Source organism: Helianthus annuus, chromosome 3 (assembly GCF_002127325.2).
Source record: "Helianthus annuus cultivar XRQ/B chromosome 3, HanXRQr2.0-SUNRISE, whole genome shotgun sequence".
In the NCBI taxonomy this organism is placed as follows: domain Eukaryota; kingdom Viridiplantae; phylum Streptophyta; class Magnoliopsida; order Asterales; family Asteraceae; genus Helianthus; species Helianthus annuus.
The window spans coordinates 90414065-90439301 of record NC_035435.2 but is presented as its reverse complement, the minus strand read 5'-3'; positions in this window follow the sequence as shown (position 1 = coordinate 90439301).

Below are 25237 nucleotides of genomic sequence, written 5' to 3'. Positions count from 1 at the left end.
TTGTTTTTGATCATATCAGCACTCCCTCTGAATTTCTGAATCAAAGCCTCCCAGATGGATCTAGCTGTACCATTATGTTGAAGCAAGACAAAAATGTCTTCTTTAACTGCTTGCTGAAGAATGCTGATCATCATCTTTTCACTTGTGTATTTTAACTTGTCAGCTTCTGTAAAATCATTAAAACCCTTCTCTAATCCACGTTCATTCTTTGGTTTCTCATAATCTTTTAGCAATGAACACCATGCATCGAATTTGTAAGCTTGAACCCAGTTCTCGAATCGGTTTTTGAGTTCCCGTCTCATTCTCATTATACAACGCTTCAGCAGCGGTTACAGGGGCAACGGGTGTCGCGAACGCATTGTAGAACTCTTCAGCCATGTTTCAATAATCAGATGATACTTCGGGAAATACCTGACAACAAACGAACAAACAATCAGTTTAAACGTACTGAATACGTAACAGTGTGAGTTGATGAAATCAATCTGAGACTCGTTGTCGAAGATTTGCGAACTCGTTCCAATATGAAAGAACTTGATCGGAATGAAATGGATTACAAAATATGAACTCTAAACACCAACTCTCAATATGGGCCGATTGCTATGAATCACTTGGGCTAAATGAGAGAACCTTGGGCCTATAACCTTTGAAAAACCAAACACTTATCAAGTCTTTGACCTGAAAACCCACTATGTCAACAATTTCATTTTTCAATACTCTATTGATTATCAAACTAAGAATCTCATGAATTTAAACAACAACAAACAAACAGTTCATGTGATTACCTCTTTCAATGACGTAACTTGAATCACAATGACATACAAACACACAAAACAAATCTTAGGCGACAACCAAAGTTATTTCTTTATTCCGATTGGCCCGACTTTAATCAGTCAACACAATTGATCCCAACTAGTAATAACCGACAAATGATATGACATCGGTAATGTTTATTTCACATTCAAATCTGATTGGACCAAAAAGACTAATGAATTAAACAAACATTATGATTGGGCCGAAAAATCTCTAGTGGGCTGACATCCTTTATTTACCAACAAATTCTTATTCGACCTCAAAATCCACTAAAACAATAACATAATTCTCATGCAATTATAAAGGTGGCCGACAACCGTTTATATGTTCAACACAAACTGATTGGACCTTCTAAATCCATTAAACCGAATAATGTTTTTTTTTAATTTTTATTATGAACCGACTTGTTCAAAGCACTAATGACAAACTGACAACCTCAACTTCAATGTATTTTCACATGATCTCATTTAATGTTTTCACACTAATCAACGTATAATTCAAACGGTGTGTCGGTTTCAAAATGTGTTCTTCAAAGGGTATGGCAGTTTCAAACGATCATTCAAACGAAATGCAAGTTTTCAAACGATAGGGTCCTGTTTCAAACGGAACACCAGACCTCGTTCAAACGGACATAAGTTTTCAGGCCATTTTTATCACTTTTACATCGAATTATGAACTTATATTTTTTAAGGGTTTGTTATAACACAATTACGCACACATTGTGAAAGTTTCAGCCGATTTTAACCGTGAAAAATTGATCGGTTTTGAACAGAAGGTGTAGAAGATAGATTTTCAAGCTGAATATGGCAAGAACTCCTCCTCCTAAGCTCTGATACTACTTGTAGGATCGATTTCAACCTGAATGAGTCGGTCGGAAGAGCTCTGGTCCGTTTCAGAGGCGGAAACTAAGAAACGGATGTGAAAACAGCTTGAAATACACTTTAAACCTCTTGTATATTGAAATAACAATGTTTACAATCAGAGGAAATACTGGCAGCACCTCGGTATCACTTTGCCTGTTCGTTACAAATGACATCGTTTGACAGCTATTTATACTACAAGCCCTTCCGTTTGAAAGTCTTCAAACGGTTACAAGTTTCAAACGGAGTGACTTCAAACGGAACCTTATCTCAAACGAAAGCTATTCAAACGGAACCTTATCTCAAACGAAAGCTATTCAAACGGAAGCATCTTATTGGACCATTCAAACGGTCAACATAAATTTCATTTTCATGTGCAATCTTGAATTCACGTGTGCATGTTGAATTTGATGTAGACTTGTGATGTCATTATATGATGTCACACAATGATGTCATATTGTTGATGTCACACTTGATTAAATCCGCAACGAACCCGAGACTCGACATAAGACGAAGACGACAGATGTGTAACATTTGTGCTTGTAATCATTGTGAACAGTTCAATTATCAATAAAATAATGTTATTTGACCCCAATGTTTGTTTCATTGTGTTCTACATTTTTCATGTTTTGACTTTTGTTCAATTTCAAACTCTACATCGCTTTCTAGAGAATTATACGCAAACTGGTGCGTAAACGCACTCAGTTTAATGCGACAAATACTCCGGAACATCAACATATACTCAATGTACCTTAAATAACCTTTACATAACTTAGAAATAAGTTTTGAAGGCTTTGGTATAGCAAAAACAAGTTAATTCGCTTACAGGGACTAAACTTGACAAACTGCGAAAGTATGCCAATTTGAACTGTAACGAACATTCCGGAACATGTCCATAAGTTAAACATACCATAAATATCCTATACATAGCTTAGAAATAGGCTTTGAGGGGTTTGGTATGCTAAAACAAACTTTTGGGTCATTCAGGGACTAAAAGTGTCAAAAAGTGCACAAGTTTGCACTTTCGCGCATAACTTACGTTCTGAATACATCCGGACATCCAAAAATTTATGTAAGCATCCTTATATTATGCCTTAGTGTTTGGCATGAGAAAAATCCATTCGTCGCGTCATTTGGATCGTCTTTCACGCTTATGCGCATTCCGTCGTAATTAAGCAAACATCGCGATCGTACGGCCAAACAAACCGACATCCGGAATATTTTTGAGCATATTTCAAGTCCCCTACACTTTAACTTCATCTTAGAGCCTTGAAATGAGGTTAACGGGGCTTAAACGTGCCAAAAATGGGCCAAAATACGTGTTTTTGAAGTGCAGGGACCAAAATTGAAAATTCTGGTCTGGGAACCTTAGGCGGGGCGCGTAAGGATTTGCCAAATCCTTACGCGGGGCGCGTGAACATGTCTGACAGAAAGATTTTGCATTTAATGCAGAATCTGGCCTTTCGTTCGATCAAAGGGCGATGCCTTTTCACCCAAATGAAGGGCCAAGGGTCAAGTACACTGAATCTAACCCCTGGACACGTGTACGCACGAGATCAAAGCACGTTATTCGATAAAACGATCCTAACGGTTCCACCTTTCCTATAAATACCCCCCCCCTTTTGTGTAAAAACCCACAAATCAGATCTAAATGCTCTAAGTTGATGCTTATGCTTCATACCTGAGCTATTGGATCTTGATTAGCACTCGGGGACCCTCCGTAAGTCTTCTTTCGCTCTTTTATTCGCTTTTCGAGTCCGAAAGTCAACGTTTTGTTGACTTTCTGCATTGACCAGCTTATGGTCGATGCGAAGTTCATGGAACTTCATAACGTGAGCGTGATCACGATGGTTATGGTCCGTAGTAACCATACCTACTGATCACCACGTTATCTAGGCTCAGTGACGAGTCGTAGTTTCGGCCAAAATGTGCATTCTTGCATGTTTTGTAACCAAACTACTCGTGGGCATCAAGGCCGTTTGTTTTGATGTCAAACCTGTTTCTAAACTTAGTTAAGCATGTTCTAACATGCTTAGCTCGTCACTTTTAGTTTAGTGCTTATATAGGGTCGTAAGGTAAGCGATCTAAACCATCGCTTATGCTTTCGAACCCGACCCATTTGGTCGGTCATTAGGACCTGACCAAACACATTAGGTGACCATAGCTATAACCTTCCGAGGTTATACCTTGTGGTCACGATGTTAGGCGTTCCAGACGCGTTCTACGCGAACGACGCGTAAGGTGGCATAAGCTACCTAAACGGGTCGTGATGGACCGTAAGCACCTAGGTTAAGTTTCATTTTAGTATGTAGGCTTTGTTAAACCATATTACACGAGTCTCCATACTCGTTTGGTTTTCGAACCCGCGTACTGTCCGATCCTTCCGACTTGGTCCGGTATATTAACATAGCTACCTATTAGGTGCCGTTGATATTCCGTGACCTCTCGCATTTACCCGGTTATTTCACAAGAACAACAAAGCAACCTCAGGTGAGTACATTGAACCCCTCTTTTACTGTTTTCCAAACTGTTTTGGGGTGAAACACATGTGCCTATCTGTTACATTCATGCTTTCCATGTTTTCACATCATATGCCTGCTATGTTGTTAGTACATTATAGTACACGATTTCATTACATTTTATGCTATGTATGCCCATTGTGTGCGTACTTAGTACATTGATTTACATAACATTTTTGCTGCATATGTTTACTCAGCATATGGGCACATCGATTTACATGAACATTTCTGTTGCATATGTTTACTCAGCATATGGACACATTGATTTACATGGACATTTCTGCTTCGTATGTTTACTTAGCATACTTAGCACAATTGTTTACATCACATGCCTTCATTTTGTTATGACATTTGGGTTGTTTAACATGGGACAATACATTCATTAACACTAGCTACGCCGTTCGTTAGTAGGTAGTGGTACCATAGGAATTGACAACTCCCATTCCTGAAGTCCTGGGTTTGATAGGTCTGGAAGGAATGACCGAATTCGATATACATAACTTAGATAAAACTTTAATTTGTTTAAAGGGTTTATCGCCGCAGTCTCAAGGCTTGGATGTATGCATAGTTTACAATACCACATAAATGTTAATATCAATAGAGCATGCATTTCCCGCAGAACATAACGCTGATTTAAACCACGTTTTACTTCAACGACTTGTTTTGTGCATATGGTTTAAGTTGATACATTTCGCTTACCATACATGATACATTTTGGGATTACACATTTCATGATTTACATTGAACATAAACACGTCGACATTGACATATACATTTGGTGGTTTACACTTGAGCATAAACACTTGACATGGATTACAATAACACTTGACATTTGGTTTACACATGAACAATTTACATGGTAGATTGGTTTGGGTAAATGATTCAAGTAACGGGGCGTATGTAATATGATACAAACATGGTGGATACGCCGCTGGTACTTCCTATATATAAATGTTTGTATAATATTACATATCGTGGCGTTATCTAAGTCATTTCAGTTTAGACACATTACATTTTACATAAATAACATATTCTTCACAAGACATTATTTTCACAAACAACTTATCTTATTCAACTCATTTTACTTGGTTATTCGTTTAACCTTGCACTTATCTATACATATCATTTGATGTTATCGTTTTTCAAATGGTTTACAAAGCAAGACAAATTACAAGGTTCATGACTGACTGTTATTAAACATTCTTTAAACTCAAGTCATGAATCCCATTTTCACAAAACCTATGTATCTCACAGGCATTTTTATGCTGACGTACCTACTTTCACATGTGTTTTCAGGAGCTATTCCATAGGACGATGATCACGATTCTAGGGCGGACCTGTGCCTTAGAGACTAAAAACGAAGCTAGACTAGTTTAATCATGTTATAAACTTTGTATTTTCCTGTTTTGAAACAATGGAACACTCTTGTCAATAAATAAAATGTAACTTTAATTTCCATGGTTGTATAACAATTAATTCTGTCCACGACACTCCCCGGCGTTTCCGCCGCGGTTGCATGTTATACGCGGCCGGGGTGTGACAGAAGAGTTGGTATCAGAGCCATTGGTTATAGGGAATTAGGTTATTAGTAATGCTTTGACCTAGACTATAACTTTCTAGGACCCTAACACAAGTTATCTTGTGTTTAGAGTTTAAAACATGCACATCACCTATCCTTAGGTGATAACCACAACGGGAACTTCGGTTCCGCATCCGCTTTGAAAACTAATCATCTGTTCTAGGATGATTGATTACTAGGTTTTGAACCCTCTATTATAAGGTTTTGAACCCCTTTGGATTTTCAAAAATCCCGTCAAAGTGTTGGGTTAATAGTGTGAACACGTGCGAACTGGAAGGGTGAATGCCTGTACCCTGAGTTTTCTGTCTAAGGCTAGAGTGTTCGTACAAATCCACATAATCGGACCAGTCACTCTTACCTGGGAACTCTTGGGGTGAGTGTTCACTTATAGGCAAGCATGTCTTCGCGATACACTAATTCTGACCCATTTACTTTGACTAGACATTTCATGTCGCTTATTTGCTTTGCAATGCATAACCGCCATCTTTGCTTTTGATTGCTTTTGCTTCATCTCATTCTCTTCATCCAAACATCTCACTCGTTTCATTTCATGTTTTTCTCTTCTAGAATGCCTCCTCGACGCGACAACCAGATAGCTACTGCCGAGTTGGCAGAGATCATTGCGCAGCAGATGGCTGCTCAATTTCCGAATCTCTTTACTCAATGGAACCAGGCCAACAACAACAATGGTACATGCAAATACAAGGATTTTAACCAGGCTAAGCCACTCAAGTTTAGTGGTTCTGAAGGAGCAACTGGGCTTCTTCAGTGGTTCGAGAGCATCGAGAACACTTTTCGCCATGTGCAGTGTCCGGATAATCGCAAAGTCGAGTTTTCATCAAGCGTGTTTCAGAAGAGGGCTCTAACATGGTGGAATGGGGTTATGAGAGATCAAGGTGCAGAAGTTGCTCTAGCTCAGACATGGGCTCAACTGAGAGCTCTTATGATGAGGGAGTTTTGTCCTCGTCATGAACAACGAGCGTTGGAGAAGGAATTTGATGTTTTGAGGCAAGATAGTGGTGAGCACAGGGCTTACACTGATAGGTTTGAGGAGCTGAGTCTTCTTTGCCCGAATATGGTTACCCCACTCGATAAGGCCATCGAAAGATACATCGACGGCCTACCTGACTCAGTACAAGACATCCTTACTGGTAGCAACCCTACCACACTTCGTCAGGCGATCGAGTTATCAGCGACGTTGACTGAGTCGCAGATCCGAAAGAATAAACTACACAGGAAGGGTGACAAGGGCAAGAAGCAGTCGGCTGACAAGGAGGATAGTAAGAAAGATCAGAACAAGAAGGGAAAGGACTCTGGTTCCTCAAAGAGGTCAAAGAAGCGTAAGGCTTCCCAAAATTTTGCTGTCACTGCCCAGGCAAACCAGGCAGCTCCCAACCAGCCTCCAGCAAAGAAACCCTACTCAGGAAGTGCACCTTTGTGCAATCGATGCAACAGTCACCACCAGCCACAATATCAGTGCCGTTTCTGTACTAACTGTGGGAAGTCGGGTCATCTTGCCGATGTTTGTCGATTTGCTCAGAACCGCGCAGTCCAGAACCCTGCCCAACAGGTTGCTCAACAACAGGGTCAGGCTGCACGACCAAACTACCCACCAGGTGCTTGTTATAATTGTGGGGATCTGACCCACTACAGAAATCGGTGTCCAAGGCTAGCCAACCAGAACCAGAATGCAAACCAAAATCAGCCACAGGCTCGAGGTCGAGTCTTTAACATGAATGCACAAGAAGCACAAGCAGACAACGAAGTGGTGAACGGTACGTTCTTTATTAATAATCAGCCAGCATCTGTTCTTTTTGATTCGGGTGCCGACAAGAGTTTCGTGTCATTGTCTTTCGAGACAATGCTTCGCGTGTCTAGAACGAAACTAGGTAAACCTTTGACAGTAGAGGTTGCCAGTGGTGAACCCATTGTTCTAAATTCTGTTCTACGCAACTGCCAGTTGAATCTTAACGACCATATTTTTCCTATTGACCTCACGCCAATGCAACTTGGAAGCTTCGACGTTATTGTGGGAATGGATTGGTTATCTAAGCATCGCGCAGAGATAGTATGTTCTGAGAAGATTGTTCGTATACCGCTGTCGACAGGCGAGATCCTACAAGTTCGTGGTGAGAAGCCTGCCGGTGGTCTCAAACTCATGTCTTGTTTTAAAGCACGGAAGTATCTGCGAAAGCACTATGTGGCTTTCTTAGCACATGTTACAGCAGATAAAGGCAAGGATAAGCCTATTTCAGATATTCCTGTCGTTCGGGATTATTCCGAAGTATTCCCTGAAGACTTACCTGGTCTACCTCCAGCACGCCAAGTCGAGTTCCGTATTGATCTCGTACCTGGTGCAAGTCCCGTTGCCAGAGCTCCATATCGTCTTGCACCGTCCGAGATGCAAGAGTTGTCTAAACAGCTGCAGGAACTCTCCGACAAAGGTTTTATCCGTCCTAGCTTTTCACCTTGGGGTGCTCCCGTTCTCTTTGTAAAGAAGAAGGATGGATCTTTTAGGATGTGTATCGATTATCGTGAGCTTAACAAGCTTACCATCAAAAATCGATATCCCCTACCTCGCATTGATGATCTCTTCGATCAATTACAAGGCGCATCTTACTTTTCAAAGATTGATCTACGATCTGGATATCATCAGCTTCGAGTACATGAAGAAGACATTCCCAAGACAGCGTTCCGTACTCGTTATGGACATTATGAGTTCACAGTCATGCCATTCGGTTTGACTAATGCTCCTGCTGTTTTCATGGACTTAATGAATAGGGTCTGCAAGCCTTATTTAGATAAGTTCATCATCGTTTTCATTGACGACATTTTGATATATTCTAAGACGCGAGCTGATCATGAGCAACATCTCCGTCTTACTTTGGAACTCCTAAAGAAAGAACAACTTTTCGCCAAATTCTCCAAGTGTGAATTCTGGCTTAAAGAGGTTCAATTCTTAGGACATATTGTCAACGAACAAGGTATTCATGTAGATCCCTCCAAGATCAGCGCGATTAAGGATTGGGATACACCTACTACCCCTACTGAAGTTCGTTCTTTTCTTGGTCTAGCGGGTTATTACCGCCGCTTCATAGAAAATTTCTCAAAGATTGCAGTTCCTCTAACTGCTCTAACTCAGAAGAACAAGCCATTTGAATGGGGAGTCAAACAAGAGGAAGCGTTTCAGACTTTGAAACAAAAGCTTTGCGACGCACCTGTCCTAACATTGCCTGAGGGCAATGACGATTTCGTCGTTTATTGCGATGCATCTAAATTGGGCCTAGGCTGCGTCCTGATGCAAAGAAACAAAGTCATAGCATACGCATCAAGGCAGTTGAAGATACATGAGAAGAACTACACCACTCATGATCTTGAGTTGGGTGCAGTTGTCTTCGCTCTCAAAATCTGGAGACACTATTTGTACGGCACAAAATGTGTGGTTTTCACAGACCACAAAAGTCTTCAACATATCTTCAACCAGAAAGAACTTAACATGAGGCAAAGACGTTGGGTTGAACTTCTAAACGACTACGACTGCGAAATTCGCTACCATCCTGGTAAGGCGAATGTCGTAGCCGATGCGTTGAGTCGCAAGGAACGTATTAAGCTTCATTGTGTACGTGTCCAATCTGTTGTTCAAACCGATATCCAAGCCCGTATTTCTCAGGCTCAACAAGCTTGTGTATCACAAGGTTTAATGGATAAGGAATTTCCTTATCACATAACACCTGCTCTTGAACTGAAAGACAATGGATCGTACTATTTCATGGACCGTTTGTGGGTCCCAAGCCAAGATGATCTTCGTACCTTGCTTATGGATGAAGCCCATAAGTCTCGTTATTCCATTCATCCTGGCTCAGATAAGATGTATAAGGATCTTCGTATTCAGTATTGGTGGCCTGGTATGAAGAAAGACATTGCCTTATACGTATCAAAATGCCTTACTTGTCTTAAGGTTAAGGCTGAACATCAGCGTCCTTCTGGCTTATTGGAACAACCAGAGATCCCAGTTTGGAAATGGGAAAACATTACTATGGATCTCATTACTAAACTCCCGCGCACAAAGAAAGGTCACGATGCCATCTGGGTAGTCGTTGATCGTCTTACCAAGTCAGCACATTTCTTGCCAATCCGTGAGGATTATTCAGCTGACAGACTTGCTCAAATCTACGTAGATGAAATTGTAGCTCGACATGGTGTTCCTTTGAGCATCATTTCTGATAGAGATGCTCGTTTCACTTCTCATTTTTGGAGAACCATGCAAACTGCTATGGGGTCTCAACTCAATTTGAGCACAGCTTATCATCCGCAAACGGATGGTCAATCTGAAAGAACAATCCAGACACTGGAGGATATGCTTAGAGCTTGTGTGATAGACTTTGGTGGTAGTTGGGATTCACATCTTCCATTGATTGAATTCTCCTACAACAACAGTTATCACTCCAGCATCAACATGGCTCCTTTCGAGGCTCTCTATGGTCGAAAATGTCGTTCACCAGTCTGCTGGAATGAGATTGGCGAGGCTCAGATTACTGGACCTGCCCTCATTTTAGAGACAACAGAAAAGGTCAAGAAAGTTCGTGATAACCTTCAGACAGCTAGAAGCCGTCAAAAGAGTTACGCGGACCTAAAACGCAAACCCTTGGATTTTCAAGTCGGTGATCGAGTATTACTTAAGGTCTCACCTTGGAAAGGTGTGATCAGATTCGGAAAGAAAGGAAAACTTGCACCTAGATATGTTGGACCATTCAAGATCGTCGAAAGAATCGGTAAGGTAGCCTACAGACTTGAGTTACCTCCTGAACTTGGAAATGTTCATCCAACCTTTCACGTGTCCAATCTCAAGAGGTGTTTAGCTGATGAAAACCTCCACATACCGCTTGACGAAATTCGTGTTGATGAAACACTGAAATTTGTTGAGAAACCGGTAGAAATCATGGAACGTGAAGTCAAGTGGCTCAAACGCAAGCGCATTCCTTTGGTCAAGGTTCGTTGGGAATCTAAGCGTGGACCCGAGTTTACTTGGGAACGTGAAGATCAAATGAAGGCAAAATATCCGCATCTTTTTCAATCAGTTTCCTCTAAATAAATTTCGGGACGAAATTTCCACAAGTAGGGGAGACTGTAACATTTGTGCTTGTAATCATTGTGAACAGTTCAATTATCAATAAAATAATGTTATTTGACCCCAATGTTTGTTTCATTGTGTTCTACATTTTTCATGTTTTGACTTTTGTTCAATTTCAAACTCTACATCGCTTTCTAGAGAATTATACGCAAACTGGTGCGTAAACGCACTCAGTTTAATGCGACAAATACTCCGGAACATCAACATATACTCAATGTACCTTAAATAACCTTTACATAACTTAGAAATAAGTTTTGAAGGCTTTGGTATAGCAAAAACAAGTTAATTCGCTTACAGGGACTAAACTTGACAAACTGCGAAAGTATGCCAATTTGAACTGTAACGAACATTCCGGAACATGTCCATAAGTTAAACATACCATAAATATCCTATACATAGCTTAGAAATAGGCTTTGAGGGGTTTGGTATGCTAAAACAAACTTTTGGGTCATTCAGGGACTAAAAGTGTCAAAAAGTGCACAAGTTTGCACTTTCGCGCATAACTTACGTTCTGAATACATCCGGACATCCAAAAATTTATGTAAGCATCCTTATATTATGCCTTAGTGTTTGGCATGAGAAAAATCCATTCGTCGCGTCATTTGGATCGTCTTTCACGCTTATGCGCATTCCGTCGTAATTAAGCGAACATCGCGATCGTACGGCCAAACGAACCGACATCCGGAATATTTTTGAGCATATTTCAAGTCCCCTACACTTTAACTTCATCTTAGAGCCTTGAAATGAGGTTAACGGGGCTTAAACGTGCCAAAAATGGGCCAAAATACGTGTTTTTGAAGTGCAGGGACCAAAATTGAAAATTCTGGTCTGGGAACCTTAGGCGGGGCGCGTAAGGATTTGCCAAATCCTTACGCGGGGCGCGTGAACATGTCTGACAGAAAGATTTTGCATTTAATGCAGAATCTGGCCTTTCGTTCGATCAAAGGGCGATGCCTTTTCACCCAAATGAAGGGCCAAGGGTCAAGTACACTGAATCTAACCCCTGGACAGGTGTACGCACGAGATCAAAGCACGTTATTCGATAAAACGATCCTAACGGTTCCACCTTTCCTATAAATACCCCCCCCCTTTTGTGTAAAAACCCACAAATCAGATCTAAATGCTCTAAGTTGATGCTTATGCTTCATACCTGAGCTATTGGATCTTGATTAGCACTCGGGGACCCTCCGTAAGTCTTCTTTCGCTCTTTTATTCGCTTTTCGAGTCCGAAAGTCAACGTTTTGTTGACTTTCTGCATTGACCAGCTTATGGTCGATGCGAAGTTCATGGAACTTCATAACGTGAGCGTGATCACGATGGTTATGGTCCGTAGTAACCATACCTACTGATCACCACGTTATCTAGGCTCAGTGACGAGTCGTAGTTTCGGCCAAAATGTGCATTCTTGCATGTTTTGTAACCAAACTACTCGTGGGCATCAAGGCCGTTTGTTTTGATGTCAAACCTGTTTCTAAACTTAGTTAAGCATGTTCTAACATGCTTAGCTCGTCACTTTTAGTTTAGTGCTTATATAGGGTCGTAAGGTAAGCGATCTAAACCATCGCTTATGCTTTCGAACCCGACCCATTTGGTCGGTCATTAGGACCTGACCAAACACATTAGGTGACCATAGCTATAACCTTCCGAGGTTATACCTTGTGGTCACGATGTTAGGCGTTCCAGACGCGTTCTACGCGAACGACGCGTAAGGTGGCATAAGCTACCTAAACGGGTCGTGATGGACCGTAAGCACCTAGGTTAAGTTTCATTTTAGTATGTAGGCTTTGTTAAACCATATTACACGAGTCTCCATACTCGTTTGGTTTTCGAACCCGCGTACTGTCCGATCCTTCCGACTTGGTCCGGTATATTAACATAGCTACCTATTAGGTGCCGTTGATATTCCGTGACCTCTCGCATTTACCCGGTTATTTCACAAGAACAACAAAGCAACCTCAGGTGAGTACATTGAACCCCTCTTTTACTGTTTTCCAAACTGTTTTGGGGTGAAACACATGTGCCTATCTGTTACATTCATGCTTTCCATGTTTTCACATCATATGCCTGCTATGTTGTTAGTACATTATAGTACACGATTTCATTACATTTTATGCTATGTATGCCCATTGTGTGCGTACTTAGTACATTGATTTACATAACATTTTTGCTGCATATGTTTACTCAGCATATGGGCACATCGATTTACATGAACATTTCTGTTGCATATGTTTACTCAGCATATGGACACATTGATTTACATGGACATTTCTGCTTCGTATGTTTACTTAGCATACTTAGCACAATTGTTTACATCACATGCCTTCATTTTGTTATGACATTTGGGTTGTTTAACATGGGACAATACATTCATTAACACTAGCTACGCCGTTCGTTAGTAGGTAGTGGTACCATAGGAATTGACAACTCCCATTCCTGAAGTCCTGGGTTTGATAGGTCTGGAAGGAATGACCGAATTCGATATACATAACTTAGATAAAACTTTAATTTGTTTAAAGGGTTTATCGCCGCAGTCTCAAGGCTTGGATGTATGCATAGTTTACAATACCACATAAATGTTAATATCAATAGAGCATGCATTTCCCGCAGAACATAACGCTGATTTAAACCACGTTTTACTTCAACGACTTGTTTTGTGCATATGGTTTAAGTTGATACATTTCGCTTACCATACATGATACATTTTGGGATTACACATTTCATGATTTACATTGAACATAAACACGTCGACATTGACATATACATTTGGTGGTTTACACTTGAGCATAAACACTTGACATGGATTACAATAACACTTGACATTTGGTTTACACATGAACAATTTACATGGTGGATTGGTTTGGGTAAATGATTCAAGTAACGGGGCGTATGTAATATGATACAAACATGGTGGATACGCCGCTGGTACTTCCTATATATAAATGTTTGTATAATATTACATATCGTGGCGTTATCTAAGTCATTTCAGTTTAGACACATTACATTTTACATAAATAACATATTCTTCACAAGACATTATTTTCACAAACAACTTATCTTATTCAACTCATTTTACTTGGTTATTCGTTTAACCTTGCACTTATCTATACATATCATTTGATGTTATCGTTTTTCAAATGGTTTACAAAGCAAGACAAATTACAAGGTTCATGACTGACTGTTATTAAACATTCTTTAAACTCAAGTCATGAATCCCATTTTCACAAAACCTATGTATCTCACAGGCATTTTTATGCTGACGTACCTACTTTCACATGTGTTTTCAGGAGCTATTCCATAGGACGATGATCACGATTCTAGGGCGGACCTGTGCCTTAGAGACTAAAAACGAAGCTAGACTAGTTTAATCATGTTATAAACTTTGTATTTTCCTGTTTTGAAACAATGGAACACTCTTGTCAATAAATAAAATGTAACTTTAATTTCCATGGTTGTATAACAATTAATTCTGTCCACGACACTCCCCGGCGTTTCCGCCGCGGTTGCATGTTATACGCGGCCGGGGTGTGACAAGATGAATGCACCAACAAAATTAATAATCAAGTTAATCAATTATGTGATTATGTGCTTATGTGTTTTCTTATATGTTTTGTGTTTTTATGTGATCCATCCAAATCCTCATAGAATCTTCCATATCTCATATGAGGGATTCATAGTAGGATATCTAAAGGTACTATCTTAAATCCTTAATGGACTTCAACGTTGTAGTTAAGTCCCATGGGTTATAAAGTACTATTCTATAATTGGACCCCTTGAGTGGTCTAGTTAAACAGATTGATTTGAAAATCTGGTTAGAAATATCATGTGATGATATAGTTGAAAAGATCCCTTAAGTGGTCTATTTAAGGAGATCGTACGATGGTCTAGTTAAAAAAATCATGTGTTGATCTAGTTAAAAAGATCGTTCGTTGATCTAGTTAAAAAGATCCTTTGGTGGTCTATCAAATCGCTTCATGTTTATTCAATTGATTTTTTTCCCATACGCATTATGAAATGAATTGTGCGGACTGTGCAGGAATTACGTAATTATGGAGGCCTACATAATTATGGAATTTAGTGCACAAAAACCACAAGAAGTTTTGTCATGTGTTAAGACCTATAGTAACAAGAGTAATGATACGGGAGAAGTCCTGGACTTTGACCAATGTCATTTTATCTTATACTCCCCAATTCTGATTTCAAGCACACACAAGTTTCCTATGATAAGTCTTCATAAGAAACGTTCCTTTGTCCGTAGTTCGAAACCCCATGGTTTGATACTACAAGGACTTCACTTTGAGGGTTGACATTTTCGCTAAGAATCCTAACATGGCCTAGAGTTTTACTTAAGGGTTCAATGGATTTATTTGAAAGCGAAACCGTCACAACTGTCTTCACAAGTTTCCTCTAGAATTAAATTTCGGGACGAAATTTCCTAAAGTAGGGGAGACTGTGACACCTGTGTCACTTCAACCATCAAACAGATACCAAACCAATGAAATATTGTATTTCATACTTGGGGTTTGTATAAATATGTGTATCGTTTGCACATATCAATTCTTGTTCGGTTTCAAGCTTTAAGTCGCTTTCTGGAAGGTTATACGCGCACTGATGCGTAAATATAACCAGTTTAATGCATACCTTAAATAACCTTTACATAACTTAGAAACAAGTTTTGGAGGGTTTGGTGTGTTGAAATCAAGTTTGTTCGATCGTAGGGACTAATTGTGTCAAACTGTGAAACTATACCGACTTGTATAGTAACGAGCCTTCCGGAACTTGATCATAAGTTAAATATGCCCTAAATATCCTTTACATAGCTTAGAAATAGGCTTTGAGGTGTTTGGTGTGCAAAAATAAACTTTTGGTCATTCAGGGACTAAAAGCGTCAAAAAGTGCATAGGTTTGCATTTTCGCGCATATCTTACATTCTGAATATATCCGGACATCCAAAAATTTATGTAAGCACTAAAATATTTTATTTTAGTGTTTGGCATGATAAAATTCCATTCGTCGCTTAATTTAGATCGTTTTTGCGTTCGTTACGACTTCCGTCGTAATTAAGCAAATAACGCGATCGTACGACCAAACGAGCCGACATCCGAGATGTTTTTGAGCATGTTTTGAGTTCCCTATACTTTAACTTCATTTTAGAGCCTTGAAATGAGATTAACGGGGTTTAAACGGATCGAAAAAGGCCTTAAACATGTGCAGGGACCAAAACTGTAATTTTTGAAACTTTTCTGAAGCTGGCACTTGCTAGCGCTGCGCGAGCACCAACTGCTCTCCTCGTAGCGCTACGCGAGCACCTCATCTGGACAGAAAGTTGATTTTCTGCATTTTTCAGCAATGGGGTCGAACTTGGGGGTCTATTTTGTAACTTTTTCAATACCGTTAGCTGGTTTTGGGGCACCCCTAGTATCCCAAAACCATGGGCCACATGTGTACGATCCAGATCGAAGCTCAATCTTCGACAAACGATCCTAACGGTTCTTGAATTCCTATAAATACCCGTCACCATTCACTTGCAAAACCCACTTGATTTCTTGAGATTTCTCTAAGTTGGAGTGCTAAACCACTTCATACCTGAGAATACTTGGGAAATCAAAGCTTGTGGGGACCCTTTGTAAGAATTCCTTCGTTCTTTTCATTCGTTTTTATCGTAAAAGTCAAACTGCGTTTGACTTTCTACATTGACCAATTTATGGTCAATGCGAAGTTCGTTTGAACTTCATAACGTGAGCGTAATCACGATGGTTATAGTCTCTAGTGACTATACCTACTGATTACCACGTTATCTAGGCTCAGTGACGAGTCGTAGTTTCGGCCAAAATGCGTTTTCTCGTGTATTTTGTAACCAAACTACTCTAGGGAATTAAAACCGTTTGTTTTAATACCAAACCTGTTTTCTAACTTTGTTAAACATGTTTCGACATGTTTAGCTCGTCACTTTTAGTTTAGTGCTTGTGTAGAGTCGTAAGTCAAGCGGACTAAACCCGCTTAGACTTTCGAACACGACCCGTTTGGTCGATCATTAGGATCTGACCAAATACATTAGGTGACCATAGTTGTATAGGGAATAACCTTTCGAGGTTATACCTTATGGTCACTTCGTTTAATTAGTTGTATGATAGGTAGTTTATATGCCTTAGGAAAATTACCAAAATACCCTTTTCATGCATAATTGATATTTAAGCATATGTAACCCAAAATTTTATCATTTAACTAATTATGTAACATATTTAAACATGTTTGGCATATAATACTTGTCATAGGGCTAGTTAGACGTCTCAAACACGCATTGCGCGCGCGACGCGTTAAAGTAGCGTAAGCTACCTTAATGGATCATAACGGGTCGAAAGCACTTAGGATAGGTTTCATTTTAGTATGTAGGCCTTGTTAAACCATATCATATGAGTTCCCACACTCATTTGGTTTACGAGACCTCATCCTATTCGATCTTCCGTTATAGGTCCAGTTTATTTATGTAGTTATCAATATTAGGTGTCGTTTGATTCCGTGCTCCCTCTAGCTTGCTTGGTAGTTGTTCAAGACTTCTAAGCACTCTCAAGTGAGTACATAGTCCCATCTTTTACTGTTTTCAAACTGTTTCGGGGTGAAGCATGTGTACCTATCTGTTATTTTCATGTTTTCAAAAGTATAATTGATTATACATATTTGTACTTATCTTTTTACAAACTGAATGATTATTTATGATTTAAAAACTCTGATTTTTTTCAAAGATTATAAAATTAATTGTTGGAATATACTTATTTTTGTTCACCAGACCGGTTGGTAGTATGCTATAGCGCTATAGGATTTAACACCCCATTCCTGTTGTCATGGAATGTCTGAAACCAATTTGTTGCTCCATCCAAATAGGGATTGCCTTTGTGGTATTTCTATAGTCTCAAAGGTGTATTTTGATGCACTAGGTCTGAATGAATTCTTAAATCACATTATTTTTGTATAGTAAGTTATACTCCCAAAAGTATAGTTTGATATGCTCTCATATGGGATATTGTACAAAAACCAACATATATTTTGTTAATCATTAAAACATAGTTTGATATGTTATTTATAAATCCAAAGTATACTTTTGATATACTAATGAAAACTTATTTATTTTACCAACTAAAGTATGGTTAATATACTATTTACTAAATGACTGGTTTTTGGTTAGTGTTTAGATAATGGGACGGGTGTAATGTGATGAAAACATGGTAGATTCGCCGCTGGTACTTCTTATATATAAGTGTTTTCATCACATTACATACCGTGGCGTTATTTAGTACACTTGGGTTAACGATTTTGGAACTAAAATATATTTTAATATATTACTTATTCGACTTTCTTAAATCCAAGGTATATTTTCAAATATACTATGAACCTTTTTATCAAAATATTGTTTTTCAACAATATATATATATATATATATATATATATATATATATATATATATATATATATATATATATATACATATATACAAACTCATTTTTACCTAATTATTTATTTATACATTTTTTTATATCAACTGTTTTCTTATCGATTTTTATATGATTTACAAAACAAAAGCATTTTAAAAGGATCATGACTACTTTTATTAAAACCTTTTCTTTAAACTTATAAGTCATGAATCCTAAATCAATAAAACCTATGTATCTCACAGGCATTTTTATGCTGACGTACCTATTTTTACACATGTTTCAAGTGCTACTTTGTGATGATTGATGATATATGCTACACTTAGGATGGACTCGTGCCTTAGCGACTTTAAAACTTAAAAGATAATAGTTGTACTTATTTGATTGTATTAAAACAGTGAGTTCATTTATTCAATAAAACGAAACTATTTAATCCATGGTTGTGAAACAATGATTCTGTTACAACACTCCCCGACGTTTCCGCCACGTTTTGTTGTTTTACGTGGTCGGGGTGTGACATCTATTGAATCGCAACGCTCACAATCGCAATCGAAACAGCAAAACTCGTCGCGCCATGCACTCCAATCGATTGGCCAGCCGATCGAGCTGCTACCCGATCGGGCTGCTACCCGATCGAGGTGCCACTCGATCGAGCAGCCACCCGATCGGGTTTCCACCCGATCGACCAACCCCTCTACTCCCTTTCCATTTATGGAAACCCTATAAATTCCCCATATGTCAACATCATTTGATGTTGATAGCTCTCTCTCTCCCCTACTCGCTCCAACTCCCTTTTCTTCAGATTTCTCGCGATTCTTGTAAGTTTTCCACCTAAATCTTGTACTTTCTTCATCTACACGAACTCCTACACCTTCCTATCTTTTGAATCTTAACTTTTAACCGTGAAATCACTAGATTTGAGGTGTTCTAGGATGATGTCATCATGGTGTTCTTGGGAACTTCATGTTTTGGCTTCAATCCACAAAGAACAACTTAGATCTGAACGATTTCCACACAAATAAACAAAGATCTTGCATAGATCTAAACATATTCATAGTGAGAAAGGATTGAAAGATGGTTTATAACGTTCTTTCAACTCTTTTACACTCAATGCACTCAAAACCGATAGAATCAGAGCTTGTTCTGATCTTCTACTCTTTCTTAATGATGCATTAGTTCTTGATCTGAATTCTATCTGGAGAGATGTTGATTTCGGGTTTGAACATGAACAACCGACTCGAACCGTGAACTGTTTGGACTAGGGTGATTCCTGTTCGGCCAGGTCACTTGGGACGAGTTAAGGGTTTTGTGGTACAAGCAAGATGTCAAAACGTCTCATTCAAAGTTACAACACTCCAAACATAAACAAGTGTTAGAACGATCAGACCGTCGGAATGGATTACCGTCCGATCGGGTTACCACCATTGTCACCCGATCGACTGGCCGTCCGGTCGGGCTGCACTTGGTTTTATACTTAAACTATTTTCAAACTAATTAAGGATCTGAACGTTGAAACGGATTACCACCCGATCGGATTGCCATCCGATTGAGTGACCGTCCGATCGTGCGACGTTTAGGGACTTAAACAATTTTCAACATGTTCAATGCATATGGATTGCCACCCGATCGGATTGCAAACTGATCTCGTGACTGTCCTGCGGTGAACTTGTTCTCAACCTGAGAAGCCTCGCCAATCGGGTTGCTGTCCGATCGAACAACCGTTCGATCGACCGACCTGAAAGGTAGAGATACTTCTTTGTTTTCAAAATGCTATAACGAAAACTTCAAAAGACAAGCCATCATACACAAACACATCCATTCCAAACGAGGTAACAATCCAATCGCATGGTCACCCGATCGGATGACCGTCCGAACGGATTGTCACCTGATCGACCGGCCACCCAATCGGATTACCACCCGATCGGATTGCTGTCCGATCCCCTAACACCTTGTTCTGTTTTACGCGCCGCTTATCGTTATGCTATTGTTCTGATCAGGCTAATCTCGCTCTCTAGCGCTCCCTTCAGTCCATCACCGCTGTGAGTATACTCGATCCCTTTTTGCTCTACGCACTTTTGGGTGTTACATACGTTACTTATTCTAAATCACATCGAACACACTACGCAATACTTTAACGCTAACCATTACCGCATGTTATACATGACTTAATGAATGCTTGTTTGTTATGTTTACACATGGAATGCAGTCTACCTGCCTTAGCAACGATAGTACTATTTGTTTGGACTCAGCACCTGTTCACTCAAGGATTATTAAGGACAATTTGCTACATGGCTCACAGTGATGAGTGTGTATTACGAACTGCCTTGGGCTGTCAACCCGCAGTCATTGGTATCGATAGGTTCATGTCGATAACTAACATGCCTCATTTTACACTGTGTACGTGCTGGTTATGCGTAACGATTTCGAACTCTATATATCTATTAAACTTGTATGCTCACCCTTACACTATGTGTATTGACCTTTACTTGAACCTGTGTGGCAGGTGCTTAGGATGTTTATATGCTTGGCTTGCTATGAAACCGGGGCTAGGAAAGGTCTAGAAACGAATAAACAAATGCTTGTATTAGAAATCTGAGTTGTCGGAACAGAACAATTTGACTGGATTTTTTCTGTAATAATTATATTATCTTTTATGTCATGGTATGGGACATGATGCTTTAAATAATTGGTAATTATAGTTGTTATGGAAACATCTGGACAATCTATTTCGCTTAGTGTCGCGCCCTGATGTTTCCGCCGTCGGTTGGGGTGTGACTGATTGGTATTAGAGCCATAACTATAGGGAATTAGGCAAGACTCGACCTAGTCCGGGTCGACGTCTTAGAAACGACCTAGTCTATAGTTAGGTACCAACAGACCGACTGGTGCATGTCCTGTAGGGATTATGTACAAGCTTAGTGCTATTTCTCGCTATTCTCGCCTACGCTACACTATTACTGCACTTTAATTTTTGAAAATGAACGGGTGATTAGGTCGAGATTAGGTGTGAAAACCGCAAACTCTCGACTAAGTTGCTTGTTCGACCCGCATTTTTATCTATAAAACGGAAGATTTGTGTTAAATCAGGAGTGAAATCCATACTTTGACGCCTAATTCTTCCTTATTTCATCAAAACAAGAACACAATTGTTAAGTCAGGGTTGAAACCCGAACCTTGACGATTTGTTCCGATCTATTTTTGTTTTTACAAACCTCTCACCAAAGTCTCGACGGACTCCAACGACGTTAAGTCACGATAGGACTTGAAGGATGCGTGCCGATCGCCCAGATTCGAGGCGAGAGCACAGTTCCGAAAGTCAAAGTGTGTACGAGAAGTCCTTGTGAATAGTCGAATCACTTTGGCCAGTAAATGTCTAATAGCCGCAGACAATCTATTCTCGATTCTTATGAGTTTCGATTCTGAGCTCGCTACTGCCGACTCTAATATTTGTCGATTTTATGTGTTCTATGTGATTTATCTGTTTATGTGTTACGATTTTTGGTGATTTATTCACTTTTCGCTTTTGATCAACACACACAACTCGCACTACACATCTATCTCAATAGGCCAGCAAATCGCTACTACTTGTGGAACCGTTGTACTCTATGTTGCTTGCTATGTATTCGCTAATCGCAATCGCTATTCTCTAACGATCGCAGACTTTGAATGATAGGTTTTTGCATTCTGACCGCCTCTATGTGCTCCTAGGTGAAATACATGCTTATATGCTTCTGTGTTTCTGTGCCTTACGTGCTTACATGCTTCTGTGCTTATGTGAATATGTGATTATGTGCCTATGTGTTGGGATTGAACCCTAACAGAGGAACAGATAATGTAAAGCCAAAGCCGGATCCCATCAGTGGACACTTAATAAGCAGCAGTTTACTCTAATCTCTCCCCTTGACAGTGGTTATCTAACAGCTGATGGATGTTAAGTGGTGCTCAACTACAACAACTAATAAACCAAACTCTGATGATTATCTAACAACTGCTGAAGACAAACTCTGTTGCTCTATCTGCTGCTGTATCCTAAGTACTGCTGAAGACTCAAGCACTGCCCTCTCAAAGACTGATCAACTTTGAAGAAAGCACTGAAGACTCAACATCTGTGCTAAGGCTACAACAGTGGAACGTGAAGCAGTAGTTTCCTTATATTTTGTACTTTAGTGATTATCAGATGTTACATAACAGTAGTTTGTATAGAACAGTATTTATAGTTTGTTAGGTCGTTAGATGTCACTATCATGGTGATGTCAGCTGAAGCATATCAGTAGTTTGGTTTGCCTATAAGTATGACAGTACTCTGTACTGTTACACTTGATCGTTTCGAGTGAGTTTTTCTCCTCAATTCATCCTTTCATCTTGTGCAACCAACTCTGGTGTATCAGGCTGAGGGGGAGTTTAGATTGTAAGCCTGCATTGTAATCTTTTGCTTTTATGTAAATCTTTTGACTCAATGAAAAGCAATTGTTTATCAATCTACACTTTCCTTTGTTTGTGTTTACAAAGTTTGCTACTCATTTCCGCTGCACTTATTCGTTTTATGCAAACAAACACAATCACAGACAGCCTTAGATCCTAACAATTGGTATCAGAGCTTGGACAGTCAAATTCGATCTTACAATCAATTTGACATAACAGTTCAGCTCAAAATTTATTGATACTAAGGTTGGTTGTATTTAGTTGGAAAACAGAGTAACGAGTGAATCATGGTCAAAATGGTTATTCAGATACTCTGTAAATCAACCAAGATGTCATATGACACACAAATCTCACACAACAAGTGTTATCATGCATATGTCACTCATAGTTTTCAGATCTATAAAATATCTGATGAATTATGGGATCGTTCGATGTTTTCAAAATTGATTTCAATTGTTGTTTTGATATTTGTGATGTTTTCAATAAACACTAAAGTATATACCTCAATTCAGCAAAATTTATGTTTATCTAAAACACTAGAATATTGCTGACATAGGAAAGAGGGAATAATACTTTAGTCAAAATCTCTCATGTGCTCAAAGGCAAGTTGAGTACCTTCAAAAGGACCAAATCGACTTTGTCTAAACACATTGAGAAAATAAGGTGTCAAAACAGTCCTAATCATAAGTAATGTGAGATCTGTAATAAAACATGTTCAAATATGGTCAGATCTCTCAAAACATTGCTTCAAAGTGATTATGGACAAAGTATGTTCAAAATATAATCTCCTAGTGAGTATTTCTGAACATATGAATAAACAGGGTAAAAAGGGTAAAGGAAAATGAACTAATCTCAAAGTTTAGCTATCTCAAAACTTTTGAAGTCAAAAGGAGAGAGTATAAGCATAAAACACTCTTGAGGTTACAACTAGGTCATCAGTGGTCATTATGCAACTATGTGCATTCATCAAAACAGGAATTGTTCTGGTAACGATAACATCTTCAGTGATGGTGCTTAAAAGGAGTTTACAATCAATTGACAAGAAAATGACCAAAACAATGGTCAACATAACTTGAGAATAATATGATCATGAATTCACTGGAAAACTGTCTGATCCTTTTGATTATCTTCAAAACATCCTTTATTTTTTTAAGGTGTTTTCCTCTTAAATAAAAACCAGATATATTCTATTCTTTTATGAAATATATTTTGGTCTTTTACTCATTTTTAATAGTAAAAGTTCATCTCTAGTCAGGATGTAATTTCCTTATTTTTGTGTGAAATTACTATCCTTAAATCTGGTCAAAAGGAAATGACACACTTATCAGGGTCATGTTAAGCTCAAGTTTGGTTTTCACAGATCATAAATTGATTGCAAATTGATTTAGACTACTGAGATACTCATGCTCTAGTTCAGGTAACTAGACACAAAATGAGCAGCTCATGTAGAAATATCTTCATCATCTAGAATGCTAAACCATTGTCTAAATAATAGACACTTGGCAAAACCTAGAACAAAAATTCCTGTAAACAACTGCTGGCAATTTAATCTTGATAATTTACATCTAAAATGTATTTTGTTAAGAATAGCATTTCAAATGCTCAAACATATGTTAGATAAGATATACATCTGAACAAGCAGATGCTAACATTTTTGTCAAGAGTTGAAACACTGCTGCACTATCAGTTGTTGAGACAAAAATCTTCATTGTTCTACCACTGTTGTATCTAAAATGCTATTGTGCTTTAACATCTGCTCTCTAAAGTCTGTCCACTGCTAAAGTGTCAACCTCTGCTCTTCAAAAACACTGATGTTCAAAATCATTGTTCCATCCACTGATACATCCACTGTTTCATTTTATTACCGTTGTAACTACTGATACTTGATCCATCAGTAGTTGTTAAAACAACTGTCTTCCATCTTTTACCATTTCATCAGATGTTTGACACGTGGTTAGTTTTTAGCCGCCAGATCATTATAACCGCTCACACACATCAACATTCACCTTTTTCCTAAATAAAACTCTGCCCTAACACCAAAACAGGGTTTTACTGTCGAATTGAATTCCAAAAGTTCTTTTCTCATAACAGTTTCCCTCTCAAAACTCCAAAAATCTTTTTCGATCTTCTTCATCAAAAATGACGAAACCAAAATCGAAAACAAAATCAAAACCATCATCTTCCTCCAAAACTGTAGAAGCCACTCAAATGGCCGCTGAAACACCGAAGATTCGCTACAAATCTCCACACAACTATGTAGGTATACTCACAAAACCTACCGATAACCACACCTTCGACTCCATCCTTGACATCCTTTCTTCATCAAAGTACAAAACTTTGATAACAGCAGACGCTCCTATTTACCTTGACACCCAGAGAGAGTTCTGGAAAAATGCCACCCTTGAAAAACAAGGAGATATCATCGCTGCAATCAACTCCTCGATACAGGGTAAGAAGGTAAAAATCTCACCAAAATCCATCTCTGAAACCTT